The sequence below is a fragment of the Chiloscyllium plagiosum genome, chromosome 12 (assembly GCF_004010195.1).
Source record: "Chiloscyllium plagiosum isolate BGI_BamShark_2017 chromosome 12, ASM401019v2, whole genome shotgun sequence".
In the NCBI taxonomy this organism is placed as follows: domain Eukaryota; kingdom Metazoa; phylum Chordata; class Chondrichthyes; order Orectolobiformes; family Hemiscylliidae; genus Chiloscyllium; species Chiloscyllium plagiosum.
The window spans coordinates 12569981-12583190 of record NC_057721.1 but is presented as its reverse complement, the minus strand read 5'-3'; the positions used below and the strand labels follow the sequence as shown (position 1 = coordinate 12583190).

The 13210-nt window shown below is 38.5% G+C and overlaps 1 protein-coding gene across 3 annotated transcripts in view; it reads left to right on the top strand.

The window, feature by feature from the left end:
- The window catches only part of LOC122554987 (retinoic acid-induced protein 2-like), a 77783-nt gene that overhangs the window by 2515 nt on the left and 62058 nt on the right, over positions 1-13210 (top strand). The window lies entirely within an intron of this gene.

Genomic DNA, 13210 nt, shown 5'->3' with positions numbered 1-13210 from the left:
GTCGGATTAGTGCAGGTTCACTCACACTGCTGCTGAGGTGGGTGGGGTGGGGGGAGGTAGGAGATGGGCCCACTGACAGTAAAGGATGCAGTACATTTCCAAGTCAGGATGGTGAGTGGCTTGGAGAAAAACTTGCAGGCCACACTGTTCCCCATGCCTCTTCCTGCCCTTGTCTATAAAAGAGGGCGGTATAACAAGACGCTAAACTACTGTGATATATTACACTCCCTCCCCAATGAAAGAAAAAAACCCTGACACATTAAAATGTTAGCTGGAAAATGTATATCAGTTTCCAGAATACAATATGACTAACCCAACATCAACATGAAATGGTGGGTTGGGTTATATCTTGTTTCTACTGTAATCACAAGTCAAATATAGAATTGACATTACCGGAGCAATTTGCATGTCATGAGTTTATCATTAAAAACATATCATAATTTGATAGAAATGTCCTTTTCCTTCTTACTTCTAGCAAAATATGTCTGCTTTTTCTGACTGGCTATCTCCAGCGCAGCAGAGGGGCAAGTTTAACAAAATGCCCATCTAATGAATTATATTGATAAACAATAGGCTGCCCTCCACCACATTCAACAGCAAAGCTGACCGCCAGAACACAAGAAAGTACATGTACATGTATGTGTTAAGAATTCCTTTTTTAAAATTTGTGAGATGATTTTAATGATGACCTCCAAGTGAACAGCAACATAAACAGTTGCCGTTGTAATTTGTTGAAACATACACTATTACAGAAGATATCCAGTGTGTTTTTATCCGTGCACCAAAGTCATATGGTAAATACATTCACTTCATGTTGAGGCAGCTTGGAAAGATCTAAAACATTGCCCTTTTCTTAATTTTAAGAAAGCAGGAACAATACAGCTATGTGGGAAGGTCAATGAACCTAATATCCACACAGAAATAATTAAAGGTACCTGCTTGCAGTCATGTATTTCAGACGCAAATTATTCAGTTAGAATTTCATTACTTGTGAAAATTTTCAAAAAGTATCTTTAATTAAAATACATTAACATTTACAGTAATTAAAAATTAGTCAGCATTGATGGCAGAGGGTGATTTAAACACCCAAGTCCTGATGTGTGCATGGATTTAAATGTTTTTGCTCCTTTTATGATTGTCTAATTATAAATCCCTTTTGTGTTATTTACGCAGCAGTTAATCACAGAGAGTGGCATTTAATTAATTATTTTTGAATAATTATGATAAAATATTCTACCATAAATAATTGACTTAAGTCCATAATTGCATTGGGGTGTATTTTGTTTTTGTTTTGTGCATGTTGCTGTCTTCCTTTTATCGCTTTTTGTTTTTTAGCCAGGACCCAGGTTAATACATACTGCAGCCTTCGGCATGCCAGCTGCCAGTGCAGCTCCGTTATAATCTTGCAAATCAAAATCGCATACAGCAGAATGAGAGACACTTGCTGGGATTTCCTTTCCCAAAAGTGAAGGAAACTGCTGCGATTAAGCTACTCACCTCGCTGGATCAGCAAGAATGATGAAGTTTGTCATATTTGCAGTTGATTCCTTTGGTCAGCTGGCAACGGTCGAACTTGATTGCGCATTGTCTGAATTATAAAGTATGCATTTTAAATATCATCAGATCACCACAGAATAAAATAATTGACTGCTGATGCTTTAACTTTAAGAAGTTATTTTGTCCTGGTTTCTTTTAAGAGAGAGATGAAGGAGAGGTGCTTGTCAAGACTATGCGAGGAAACAGTATGGGAGGCCTTGGTTATTTTTAACAGCCTGAATGGGTGTGGCCAGCTCTCAGATTAGGATTTCTAGGTTTCAGTTTTTTTCAGTAGCATCAGAAGCTATTGGATTCTTAACAGAGCTGGAAGCTTCAGTGACGGTTTCCTGTCTGCTACTCTCTTTGAATTTTCTCTTAATCTTTTTCCTCCTGGATTGGAGAACTGCATGTGAGAATCTGTGTCTGAAATTTCCTTTTTTGCCAAAGGATGTGTTTACAGGATGTTACTATATATTGGAACAGTTAATTAATAATAGTTGCTGTATCTGTTATTCTGTTAAGTTTCCAATAGAGTTATTATTCTAAATTCCTTTTTCTTTGGTTGTATTTTAATTATAGTGTTTAAATAACTTGTGTTTTTAAGCATCAAGTAGTTTGACCAGTCGCATTGCATCTGGAGCAGGCACTTCACATTTTCCTTTAAAGTAAGAAAATGTTAGGGTCTTGACTACCTTCTTAAAATATTTTCAGAGGGTCTGGTCTGGTCCATAACATTGACAATAAATAATAATGTAATTGAAAAGTGTGAGAGATCTGATTTACATTTATTAAGTGTAACTGATTCCATTGACTGGAAAATGCCAGAGTAATACTCGATGCAAGATTATAGATTATTAAATGCCATGTTTTCAATTATCTTATTCTTGGTTGTGATCAACTTTAGTGGAGAGCATAATAGCATCAATGGGTTATAATGTAAGTAACAATGAGAAACTGTGATCAGAATTTTTTCCCACCTTTACTTTCTTGCTGAAACATAATGACAGTTGAAAACAAAAAGTTGTTCCAGAGAGTAAACTGAAGACTTATTAGGTGTAATGTGTGCCGTAAACCTATCAGTTGCAGCAGACTGCCTTCTCTGCTTTCTGTTGACTTTGCTCAGATATGATGTATGCATGTATTGGTTTTCCAACAGAAGACTGCCCTGAACCATGTTTTGATTGCATGTACTCTAGGTGATGGCCTAGTAGCATTATTGCTTGATTAATAATCTGGAGACCTAGGTAATGTTTAGGGACCCTGGACTTGAATCCCTACATGGCAGATGGTGGAATGTGAATTCAATAAAAATCTGGAATTAGTAAACTAACGATGGCTGAGAAAGTATTGTTTATTATTGGGAAAAACCTAAAGAAACTGCCATCCTTATCCAGTCTGGCCTACATGTGACTCCAGACCCACAACAATGTGGTCGGCTCTCAACTGCTCTCTGGCTAATTTGGTATGAGCAATGAATGCTAGCCGAGCCAGTGACACCCATGTCCTGTGAGTGAATAAGAAAAAGTGTTCCTTTGAGTAGTTAGCATGAGGTCCTAACGTAGCATTGGTCTTATGGTGAAAAGGAACCTTTTTAATGAGATGGGTGTGGGTTTGGGAGTGCACAAGGAAGGCAGCTGGGTTAGCTGGTGTTGTGGGAGAAGAGCTTGACCATTAAAGATCTCATCCATAGCTCAAATTTAAAGCGATGTTATATTTAAAGATGAGAAGCTCTGTATGAAACAATGATTTTTCAGCCATTTTTGAGGCTTACATTGGAGCTGAAACATTTGGCAGGTAAAGTTCAAGCTTTGCGATGGCTGTAAGTGAAAGGTGAACAGGAGATAAATCCAGAAAAAAAAGTGAGAGGAAATTAATTGTGAGATATGAAAGAGAATCACTGGGTCTGTGGTGAAATGATATAGCCCTCACTACCACATCTCTCCCACCCTCCCCTCGCCCCTCCTTCCACTCCAAAGTTGAATGACAGGCAAAACAGACCTGCTGTTGTGTGAGATACAGATGAAAAAGATTGCCCTTGTTCAGCACTCCATGCCACCATCTGCAGGGACAATATTGGAAAACAGCAGCCAGGTTTAATGGTTTGTGTATCTGCAGGATCTGTGAACAGAAATGAGACAACACGGTACAGTGAAAGGAATGAGGCACAGTAAGGCCATTAAACAGCATATTTTACTAGGTCAAGGGCCCAAGAATGCGTACAAAGTGTTGCTTGTCAGCTTGTTCCATATTTACTGCTTACACATGACTAGTCATGCAGCTGTTACATTGCATCTTGTGTGCACCCATAACATTCCAAGGCACCACTGCAACAGGTTTGGTATTTAGATCTCATGTAAGCAATACATGAGGCTTGTTCATTGTATTTTATGCATCCCTTCAACTCGCAACTGTAATTCATGCCAAATCAGTCATTGCACCCCATGGATATCTATATTTCAATCAGGCACAGTTAAAATGCAACTCACAATTGAAGAGCTTGCTGCACTGTATCTTCTATAAGCTCTCTAGAGAAATAATTGTTACAAAACCAAATTGTGTCACATATTGACCTGCAGGCACACAGATGTCTGCCTCAATAGAAATTGATGCTTCTTCAAATTATAATTCAGCATACGTTTTCTACTTGCAAGAAAAGCTAGAATAAAAGGAACAAAATTCTTAACTACATACTCAAAGACCACTGACACTTCACTCCCATTCTTACATCTTAGAATCTGGAGAGTACAGAAAACTTCGTCAGGTTTATGATCCTCCTCTTATTTCTTGTCCTTTTTCTCACACATTCATACACACAAGCATGCCAATAAATTGCAAAGCAAGATCTGCGTGAAGTTGTGCCAGCATTTTTGACTTTTGCCCCTTCATTGTAAGTTGGCAGAGCAGACTGAGCAAGGCAGTACACATAGCATTCTATGAAATGCACACATATGAATTAAGAACTGGAGTAGACCACGTGGTGCTGCACCATTCAGTATGATTATGGTTGATTTGATTATGGCCTCAACTCCACACTCTATTCTACCCTGAAGAATCGTAGACTCTCTTGTTAGTAAAGAAAATAGTAGCCTCTGCTGTAATGGTTTTCAATGATCCTGTCTCTACTGCTTCTACTGCTTTCTGGGGAAGAGAGTATCGAAAACACATGATTCTGTGAGGGAAAAGGATTTCTCCTCACTACTACCTTAAAGGGACAAACCTTTAATTTTAAATGGAGTCTACTGGTTCTGGTCTCTCCCACCGAGGGAAACATCCTTTCAGCATTCCACTCTGTGACGTCCTCTCAGGATCTTGTATGTTTTAGTAAGATCACCTCTTAGCCTTCTAAACTTTAATATACAGACCTGACTTGTCCAGCCTATCCTTATAAGACATCCCAGGAATCAGGCAAATTGGAACTTTTTCAGACAGCTTCTGACATCCTTTCTTAAATATTAGACCAAAACAATAGACAGAATCAAAAGTGGCCTCACCAATGCTGTGTCCACCTGCTGCACAACACACAGACTTCTACAAACCATTTTTGGTGATGGTGAGACCACATCTGGAGTACTGCTAGCAGGTTTCTTCCTCTTATTTAATGAAATCTATTATTTCATTGGAGGCAGACCAGAGCAGGTTCGCTAGGATGATCCCTGGAATAGAGGGACTGTTATGAGCAAGGATTAAACTCGTTGGGACTCTACTCACTGGAGTTTAGAAGAATGAGAGGTGATCTCATTGAAACATATGGTTCTTAAGGGGCTTGACAGGGTAAATGCTGAGAGAATATTTCACCTCATGGGAGAGTCTAAGACCAGAGGTGTACTCTCAGATTAAGGGTCGCCAATTTAAGACTGAGATGAGGAGGAATTTCTTCTCTCAGAAAGTTGTGATTATTTGGAACTCCTTGCCCCAAAGAGCTGTGGGCAGAGTCCTTGTGTATATTTAAGGTTGAGATAGATAGATTCTTGATCAGTTGGGGAATCAAGGGTTAAGGGGGAAGGGCAGGACAGTGGATGTGAGGATCAGCCATGACCTGACTAAATGGTGAGGTAGGCTTGAGAGGCCAAATAGTCTACTCCTATTCCTATTTCTTATGGTCTTATTCACCTTGAAATAAGTAACAATGTTCCATTTGTCTTCCTAATCATTTGCTGCATTGGTTTTTATGGTTCACATACCAGGATATCTCAATCCCTCTGCATCACAGAGGTTTGCTGTCTCTCTCCATTAAAATCGTATACAGATTTTCTATTCTTCCTGCCAAAGTGAATAAATTCATATTTTCCCACCTTATACTCCATCTGTCAATCTTTTGACCTCTCATGCAACTCATCTATATCCCTTTGCAGAATTATGTCACAACCTACATTCCTACCTATCATCAAACTTAGCTACCATACATTCAGTCCCTTCATCCAAGTCATTTCTGTGCATTATAAATAATGACAACACTACGTGTCATAGCCTGTCAACCTGGAAAAAACCTACTTCGCCTACCTATGGCTTCCAATTAGCATGGAAAGAGGATTCGTCATTAATATGTTACACCCTGACACTCTGACTTTGATGTGGCATCTTGTCAAATCCCTGCTGGAAATCTAAGTATGTTATATCCACCAGTTCCACTTTATCTAAATTATCTGTTACTTCTGCAAAGAGTTCTATAGAATTGGCAAATATGATTTCCCTTTTAGAAAAGCATGTCAACTCAGTCTGATCACATTATGATTTTCTAAGTGTCCTACGAGAACTTCCTTTAAAATAGATTCCAGAACTTTCCCTGTGCTAAAAGGCCTATAGCTTCCTGCTTTCTGCTTCTCTACTTCTTGAATAGAGGGGTTACATTCTCTATCTTCCAAACTGTAGGGACATTTCCAGAATTGAGAGAATGTTGGAAAATTAAAAACAATGCATCTACTTTCTCAGCAGCCAGTTTTTCTTAACATCTGAGGATAAAGTCCATCAGTGCCAGGGAATTTGTCAGATTTTAGTCAATCATTTTCTCTGTACTCTTTCCCTGGGAATTGCAATTGCTTTAAGTTCCTTGCTCCTGTTCACATTCTAATTCACAATTATTTCTGTGCTGTTATTTGTGTTTTCTAAGGTGAAAGCAGGTGCAAAATGTCCATCAATTTATTTTCCATTATTAGTTTCTAAGCTTCTCAATCAAGAGGACCAATGACTTTCTTTACTGTTCCTTTTGAAGTACCTGTAGCCAACCCTTGATTTTTTTTTAACATTAGCTCAAGAGAATGTGGGGATCATTGGTTAGGCAAGCATTAATGGACCATTCCTAAATGCTCTGTAGACAGTGTTGGTGCCACAGGGTCATCCTGAACTGCTGCAGTCCATGTAGTATAGGTACACCCTCAATGCTGTTAGGAAGGGCATTTTAGGAGTTTGACCCAACGAAGGTGAATGATTGGTGTTATAGTACCAGTTCAGGGTGGTGAATGGCTTGGAGGGGAACTCTCAAGTGGTGGTGTTCCCATGAATCCATTGACCTTGACATTCTAGTTAGTAGAGTTGTTGGATTTTGATGGTGGTGTTTGAGGAGTCTTGCTGAGTTATGGCAGTGAATCTTGTAGGTGGTACACATTGCTGACACTGTGCATTCAGGTTATGAAGGGAATGAATAATGAAGGTGGTAAATGAGAAACCAATCAAGTGGGCTGCTTTACCCTGATGGTGTCAAACGTTTTGAATGTTGTTGGAGCTGCACTCATCCAGGCAGGTGGGGACTATTCCATCACATTCCTGACTTCGGCCTTGTAACTGGTGGACAGGCTTTGGGAAGTCAGCTTATTTACTAGCTTCAGAATTTCTAGCCTCTGGCCTACTCTTGTATTTGTACAGCTGGTCTGTTCCCATTTCTGGTTGATAGTAGCCCCAGGATGTTGATAGTAAAGGATTCAGTGATGATAATCCCATTGAATGTCAAGGGGCAATATTTACCTTCTCTCTGTTGGAAATTTGTAGCTAGCTTTCATTCCCGTTATTCATCTTTTAGTCATTCTTTACTGTCCATTATCTACTGGCCAATCTTCTGACTTATCAATCATCTTTGCAGAATTGTGCACATTTTCTTTCAGTTTCATACTATATTTAACTTGCTTAGTTCGCTATTGAAAGATATGCCCTTTCCCTAGAATCAGAGAATTCCTACAGTGTGGAAGCAGGCTTTTCGGCCCTTTGAGTCTTCATCGACTCTCCAAAGAGGCCCATCCCCCTGCATTTCCCATAGGTAATCCACCTAGCCTGCATATCCTTGGACACCAATGGCAATTTAGCCTGGCTAATCCACCTAACCAGCACATCTTTGGATTGGGGGAGGAAACCTAGAGGAAATGCACACAGACATTGGGAGAACTTGCAAACTCCACAGAGACAGTAGAATCTTTTGTTCTCAATGAAATGTATACTTTCTGAGTGCTCTGAAATCTTCCCTTAAATATCTGCAACTGTTTCTCAACTATCCTAAACCTTAACCTAGTTTCCCAGTATGCTTTAGCCAACTCTGTCTTCATGATCTCGTAGTTGCCCTTTTAATTTTAAAACATTAGTATTCAATCCACAAACTGAATTATTCCCTCAAACTGAATATACAGGTAAATCATATTATGATCACTGATACAGGGTGCCTTTAGGAACCCTCCACTGCTCTTGTGCTATGACCCTCCTTCAAACTTTGCGAGCAATAATACACTCCACTTGCATTCTGGAGGATAGACTTTGTCAGCTTGAGAAATCTGAGCACTAGTGGCAAGAAAGCATTATGATGGACCATGAAAACTTAAAGAGTACACCAGTGCTAAAAAATGCTATGCACCTTTTAAGGAATAAGCTTCAAGAGACAGGCCAGTTCAGAAAGTTACGTGTCTATTTTATGTCAAAGCTGTAAGAAACTTTTCCTAAGTCATAGCATTAAGCCTAAGTAATGGTGGCTCAGTGGTTAGCATTGCTGCCTCACAGCACCAGGTTTGATTCTGGCCTTGCGCGACTGTCTGTGTGGAGTTTGCACATTCTCCCCGTGTCTGCATGGGTTTCCTCCCACAGTCCAAATATATGCAGGTCAGGTGAATTGGCCATGCTAAATTGCCCGTAGTGTTAGGTGCATTAGTCAGAGGGAAATGGGACTGGGTGGGTTACTCTTCGGAGGGTTGGTGTGGACTTGTTGGGCCGAAGGGCCTGTTTCCACACTGTAGGGAATCTAATCTAAACCTTATGCTGGGTGGCAGCAGTGGCATAATATTTTAGATAAAACTTCTGTCCAAAATTCAGAACTCAGAGCACAGGGCCTCACAAAGCAACAGATATCCTGAATATGACTTTACTTGAAATGCTCACGTTAGTTTGGGAAAGTTTCATTCAATAGATTTGTTGTAATTTTGGGTTGAATTTGTTTTGCTGTGATACTAAAAATGTAGCTGTACAATTAAACATACCTAACCATTAAAATTTGGTTCATCAGCATCAATTTCAATTGGGAAGCACAGGCCCTGAAATTTTAAAACCTTAGCCTAAAACAGCATTTTTTAGCACTGGTATACTCTTTAGGTTTTCATGGTCCATCATAATATTTTGTTGCCATTGGTGCTCAGGTTTCTCAAGCTGACTAAGTCTATCCTTTGGTGCTCTGCATTGTGCTTACCACACTTTGACATCATTTGAGTAATTGGAAATATGGGTGACTTTAGTGATAGTAGATGACAAGCACCAAGGGTGGTTTGGTGGCGAGAAATAAACCGTTGTTTGCGATAATACTTCTGGATTTTCAAGGAGACATTGACAAGTTGACCAAATAGCTGGCAGATGAATTTCAATGCGGAGAAATGTGAGGTAATGCAGTTTGGTAGAAGAAACGTGGAGAGACAATATTGGCTCAATGATACAAATTTGAGAGGAGTACAGGAGCAAATGCATAATTCTCTGAAGGTGGCCAGACACGTTGAAAGAGTTAGGAAAGGATAGGATCCTTTGATAAATAGAGGCATAGAGTATAAAAGCAAGGAAGTGATGCTACACAGCTATAAATTATTGGTCAGACCGCATTTGGAGTATTGCCTTCAAGTCTTGGCACCTTATTTAAGGAAGGAATTGAAAACTCTGGAGCGTGTGCAAATGAGATTTCAGAGAATGATATCAGGAATGAGGGATTTTAGATATGAGGGAAGATTAGAGAAATTGGGCTTATTTTTCTTGGAATAGAGAAGATTAAGATGTTACCTTATTGAGGTGTTCAGAGTTAAAGATAATTTTGAGAAGGTAATGAAAGATATTCTGTTTCCACTGGTTGATATGTTAGTAACTCGGGGCCACAATTTCAACATTGTCAGAGCTAGGAGTGAAATGAGGAGCAACTTATTTACTCAGAGCATTGGTAGCATTTGGAATGCACTCTCTGGGAGGGTGGTGGAAGGAAATTCCATAGGAGGTTTCAAAAGAGAGCCGGATATATATTTGAAAGTGATGAATTCAGTTGGTTATGGAGATAGGTGGGTAGCCCTTTTGGGAACTGGTACGGATTCACTGGGCCTAATGACCTCCTGCTGTAATGTAAATTTCTATGTATGCAAAAATAAAAGTTTGTAGCCTTGTGGTACAGTGGCAGTGTTCCCTACCTCGGGCTAAAAGACCCAAATTCAAGTTGCACCTGCACTAGACATGTGCCAGAACATGTTTGAACTCCTCGGATGCTGCCTGAATTGCTCTGCTCTTCCAGCACCACTAATCCGAAAATAACTTTAAAATATCCAAAGCCTTGTACCTTTGCCCATTTCTGCTATTTAAATACTGAATGTCCCCAGTTGCGTAAAGTTAATGAAGAATGTCTCCTTGGTGAATGATTGCTCAGACCAATAGTTGACCAGTTAAATTGACCTGCTTATATATTTAATTCATTGGAAACTGATGCAGAACTTTATGGCAATAGAAATAAAACAATTGTAGCCATTACCAATTATGTGTGACTCTAAACATTCTTGCAGTAACTTCAGGGATCATTATGCCACGGCAACAACACAAAAAATGGAAATGGAAAAACATTGGAGTGCATTCCTGAATGTCAAACAATATTGCAAGTGTGCATTTTGTAGGGGATTGAGATAAATTCCTCCCTAACTGCATCTCAGTTTCCTGATATTAATCAACCAATGAAACTTCTGAGAAAGAAAAATAAGTCAATAACTGCCCTTGATTTCCACTATTCTATCAAATGTCAGGAAGCTGATGCATAAATACGTGATGATTAGGCATGACCTTGTGACTTTGTTCTGTAATTTATCACCCTGCAGTTATTTTCTAATGAAATAGATTCACATTAATGTTGTATTTTGGGTAAACTCCATGCTGGAACTTCAGTGGTTCAGATTAGCAATTTTATAATCATTGTATGAATCCCATTGTGAAATTGGCTTAGTTACTTCACATTGCAGTGCTTGATACAGATCATATTCTCATCTTTTGAGTTTTTCAAAGAACTCTCTGACCGATTCAGTATTTTTATTAACAAGGTTAAGTGAGTGCACAGAGTTGGCGTTTGTTGCATGTGACATCAGGGAAACTGGGCCCAGTTAGTCAGAAAGCAATTATGTGAGAGCTTTGGAAAAAATAAATTACATTTTCTATCTGAGACATTTATTGTTTGATAGCAAATATCCATGTTTTAATAAACCTGTAAACTGACTTGAACTGATGCAAGTAAACATTTTAATCCGTTGGTAATTATTGGCACACTGTGACGACTTTAGAATATTGAGATTAGCTGCAAAAATATGTACTAAAAATATATATACATGGAGTCATGCAGTGATAACAATATTTTTAATGAAAAGAAGTCAGATTTATAAACAAGTTATAATCAAGCATAATATCTAAATTAATGTTAGGAAGGATAAGATACTGTACTGCACATACAGATCAGCTGAGTGAGCATTTCCTTACATGAATTTTATATCCAAGGTGCATACATTAATATTCTTCGTAGATTTTGGACACAAAATACATAACTGTATTTTCGTTATTGCAGTTCAACTCATGCATAAAGCATGATCTGAATTAGTGAATTGAGTCATATTCTTTATTATTACCATATGACTGGACATTAAACTAATTATATATTTTTAAAATCTAACTGTGTACTATTTTGAAATGAAAATAAAATGATGTATAGAATTGTAAATGATCACTGGTGATTTTCATAGATTTGGTTGACTTTCATATACAGACAATCCACAAAGAAATTCTATGTACATGGAGTAACCTAGTCGTTACTTTGTCACAGGTAATCTGCTACACCTACTGTATGTTGATGTTAGTCCTCTGTGTGAGCATTAATCCTAATCACATGTTTCTGTCAGTTCCCACACTCTTTATTCACCTTTCCTTCAACCATTTATCATGTCTATTTTGAGAAATTGTAATTCCTCCTTGTGTCATCCATTTATTTAATACTTTTTGATTTGCTTCATTTACTGTTTAAAAAATGTCTGGTTTCCTCTTAGGGTAAGGTGAAAGCACAAACCAGACCATGGCAAATATTGATTGCATGATGTAATAAGCATCCAAAGTGATAGAAACAAAATTAAAAGAACATGATTTGTGCACTAAAAATTACAGGGGACTTGAATGGGGCTTTTTTGAATCACAGATAAACAAGTATGTTCCTTCAGAAATAAAATGCTGCAGATGCTGAAAATCTGTAATAGAATTAGAAACTCTCAGCAGCTCTTGCAGCATCTGTGGAACTAGAAACAGAGTTAACATTTCAAGTCAATGACTTTACTCTATAATCTGTTTGTCTTTCCACTGATGCTACCCATTCAGTTTTAACACAATTTTCTGTTTTCACATGCACATTTATGTTCATGTAAGCAGCATAACCTTGTGAATTTTTCAAGGCTTTATACTTCAAATTAATTAGATTTTTACAAACATTCGTCAATAGAAATTTTGTCAATTAATAAATTAAACAGAAAGATATACTAGTGGATTTTGCCATTTCAAGAACAACTATTGGCATAAAGTGTGCAGGCAAGTGTGGTATACAGTTGACACATTTGAATGTGTAGGCTTCAGTACTTTTACTGCAGTCCTTGGGAAGCTATTCATTTTCACCCCTGTTCATCATCGATCTGAACCAACATTTACAATTAAGTGGGCCAACAGCTTGTTCTCACAGTATTGCAAATGCCCCTCATATCTGGTCATCAAGACAAATCCCATACTGTTCAGACGTGACTTCCCCTCACCATGCGGAATTGCTATATATTCACCGCTTTGTTTCCTTTTGTTCATCCCAGCTCAGATCTGAAATTAAAGGGAGCAGCACCCAGCTACACCCATCTGTCCTCTGTATAACTTAATGCCTTAATGCCTAGGGAACAATTGTTGAAGATTGACATCATGGCTACACATTTTGGTGTTGATCACCCCCTGGCATGGATTTCTGGTTTTAGTGCCTTGTGCTCATGTTTTGCTGATATGGAACTTGACATTTAAATTCCACAACAATGCTACAAGGTGATGTGAAGGACAAATAAGAATATCAATTATATTCTTCCAAATTGTATTGAATGATTTTCTGACAGTTGTGGGATGACTGTAGTTTCCCAACAATGATAGCAGGAAAACAATAAACTTTATGTTGGCATCCAATTCTGAACACTGCGCC